Consider the following 3,854-nt stretch of genomic DNA (forward strand, 5'->3'; position numbering starts at 1 on the left):
GCTATCGTTGTTCCTGTTGTTCCAGTTGTTCCACCTATCCCACCAAATATGGCTAATCGTTATGCACCCCTTCAGCTGCCTAACAATCCTGGGGCCATGCCTCAGGATTACCAAGGAAAAATAACTTATTTTGATGGAACCAGTACATACACTGCCTTACAGCATACTAAGAAAATGCAAGACTACTTCAAAAACTACGAGATAGATGATGATGATGTAAGGATGAAAATCTTTGTCCAAAGTCTGACAGGTGATGTAAGAACATGGTTCAGGGCGCTGGCTGCAAACTCTATACCTAACTCGGGTGCCCTGTATCAGTCCTTCCTCAATAGATGGGAAAAGAAAAAGGACCCTCTACACATTTTATCTGAGTATGACACCATAAAGAGGGGTCCACAAGAAACTGTTTCAGACTATTGCACTAGATTCAATGATGTCTATAGTGCCATTCCTCAAAACCTTAGACCACCACCTGATCTAGCATTAATTAAGTTCCCCGATGGATTTGATGATGATATGGCATATCAATTGAGAGAAAGAGCCCCTGCTACTTTGGCAGACATGCAAGACATAGCAGTAAGCGTAGAGGCAAATTTAATTGCCAAGAGAAATAGGGCAAGAACTGAAAGAAGAACTACCTTTAAAGAAGAACCCTCAGCATTTGAGCAGAAGTTAGATGCAATCATCAAAGGTATGGATAGACTTGGGGATAGAGTGGAAACCATAGAAAGAAAGTCATCATGGGAAGGGCAAACAAGCAATGTGAGAAACCAAAACTTTAGAAAGACTCAGAATCCCAATGTTGGAAGAACGGATCCTGACCAACATGTCAGACCCCCTTTCCAAGAGAATTATGCTGAGGCTTCCACATCTGGTGAACCCAATGAAGACCCTCACATTAATCTGATGGGTTTGGATGGTGAAAATCAAGTCTTTTTAACACAGGAAGATCATGAGGATGATGATGTCAAGCAGTTCCAAACCAAATCAGGTGAGTCATTTGATTTCAAACAGGGCTATGATACAGCTGTTTATGAAGTTCACAAGCAATATAAATTGAGGAGTAGGACAATAAATGTGACACAGCCTGACAAAACAAAGGATATCCCACAGCCTAAGAAAGCTATTGTCACAGAACCAAGTGACAAAACTGGTCCAATTACAGATGAGGTAACAGTTGAGGAAATAACTGAAACATCCCCCTCAAAACAGCAGCCAGTAGATACAACACCCTTCCAACATAACCCAAGCAACATTTCTCAAAAGACAAGTAAAAAGGATAAGCCTCAAGATCAAAAAGAGAATCATGAGGAAGGCATCAAGGATTCCATTGAAAAAGAAAGGGCTATTAACCAAAATACTAAGACTCAATCTGAAAAACCTTTTGACTTAGAAGCTGAAATTGGAAAATTGAAGATAGCCATTCCTCTTTCAGAGTTGGCCAAACACAACATCTACAAACAACAAATAAAGAGATCCCTTCAACTTACTCACAACAAAGATGATGTTAATGTGTTAGATGATACTCCAGAACTACTTTTCGGTCCAGAGGTTGATGGAAAAACAACAGTTACAGGAATCTTACCTTTTTATGTCAGTCTGCATGTTCATGATAAGGTATTACACAATGCAATGTTTGACTCAGGCGCTTCCCACAACCTGATGCCCAAATCAGTCATGGAAAGATTAAATCTAGATATTACAAGACCATACAAGGACTTATTCTCATTTGACTCCAGCCAAGTTAAGTGTGTAGGTCTCATCAAGGATCTCTGTGTATCACTTGTCCAATACCCAAATAAGACAATCCTGATGGATGTTGTAGTTGCTGATATCCCACCCAAATATGGAATGCTGTTATCAAGATCATGGGGGGCTAAACTTCAAGGTTCCCTACAGTTAGACATGTCATATGCCACCATATCTGTCTTTGGGCAACCTAAGAGACTATACAGAGAAACACTGATGAAATACATGGTAAGCAGTGAAGAAAAACCTCAAAACTTTCCCATATATGTTGTCCATTCTGACATAGATTCTTATATTCTCTTCAACGATAATACAGGTCCTACAAATGATGATGAAACCAAGACACTAAAACAAGATCAGCATATTAATGAACAAGCTGCTGCTCTAGAAATCAAGCTGATGCAATCAAGTGATGAGACTGTCCTAAAAGACAAGCTAGATGAAAAACCAGAACTTCAACTCACAATTCCAGATTACAGAGAAGCTGTTAAGTCTCCCCTAGAACAAGAGATCCTATGGTTCCTTGAATTTGATGGGTCAGTCAACAAATTAGGGGCAGGAGCTGGAGTTTGGATACATAACAAGCAGAACAGTCATGCAGAAGGTCGAGCCTATAGGCTAAACTTCAGGTGTACCAACAATATGGCAGAATATGAAGCTCTTTTACTAGGCCTCAAACTAGTAAAATCCTTACAAGCCACAAAGGTTTCAATCATGGGAGATTCAGACTTAATTATCCAACAAGTGAAGGGAAATTTTGTCACCAATGACAAAAGATTGAGATCTTATAGGTCTGCTGCTGCTGAAATACTAAACTCCTTCACTGAATTTCAAATCACCAAAATCTCTAGGACCCACAATCTTCACGCTCATAGTTTAGCTACATTTGCAAGTACCTGCAAACTACCCTTTGAACCTAAGCATTGTTTTACAGCTGAGGTAAAACACAGACCTTCTGTCCCAAACAATGTTGAAGATTGGCAAGTATTTGGAGATGATACACAAATAAATAATTTCTTGACATTACAACAAGAATTTGTAGGATTAAACATTGACACTGAGGGAGCAAGTCAATCACAAATACTGAATGAACAGAACAACAAGCCAATATCACCCAAAACAGCTAACCAAAGGCTACATCCATCAATTTTCAACAAAGACAACATACAAGAAATTCAACAAATCAGTTGTGAAGAAATAGCTGGTGCTGAAGCTGAAGTGATACAATTGAAAGACAATTTTCTTCCAACAGGCCTAACTCCATTAGAGGATATTTTTGACTCAAATGATGTCCCTAGAAAACCAAAAATGCAGCCCCTTAATTCTGCCATTGAAGAATGCAACATTGGAACTGTTGACAAACCCAAGATAATAAAATTGTCTGCGTCCTTACCTCCTGATCAGAAGCCTAAATACATTGACCTTTTCAAAGAGTTTCAAGATGTCTTTGCATGGAGTTATGAGGACTTAAAATCCTATGACACCTCTGTTATCCAACACACCATCCCTCTCAAGCCTAATCAAAAGCCATTTAAGCAAAAATTGAGAAGGATCAATCCCATGCTTCTCCCTTCAATTGAGAAAGAGGTACAAAAAATGTTTAAAGCTGGTATCATAGCCCCTATCAGGTTTTCTGATTGGATCTCAAATTTGGTGCCCACAAGAAAGAAAACTGGTGAGATAAGACTTTGTGTTGATCTTAGAAACCTAAACCAAGTGTCCCTCAAAGACAACTATCCCTTACCTAAGATGGATCACATTCTCCAAAGAGTGGTAGGAGCTTCAAGGATCTCATTACTTGATGGATTCTCAGGCTTTAATCAAATCCTAGTGCACCCTGATGATCAAGACAAAACTGCATTCACAACCCCCTGGGGAACTTTCAAATATGTAAAAATGCCTTTTGGGTTAAAAAATGCAGGGGCAACATTTCAAAGAGCAATGGATATTGCTTTTGCCAAGGAGATCCATGACTTCCTTGTTATTTATTTAGATGACCTCACACCTTTCTCAAAATCTGACCAAGAACACTTGAAGCATTTGAGGCAGATCTTCTTAACATGTAGGAAATATGGAATTTCCTTGAATCCCAAGAAGTCTCTATT

The sequence above is a fragment of the Pinus tabuliformis genome, chromosome 1_2 (genome assembly GCF_031772625.1).
Source record: "Pinus tabuliformis cultivar Carrire ecotype Pingquan chromosome 1_2, CPIR1, whole genome shotgun sequence".
NCBI classification, from domain to species: Eukaryota; Viridiplantae; Streptophyta; class Pinopsida; order Pinales; family Pinaceae; genus Pinus; species Pinus tabuliformis.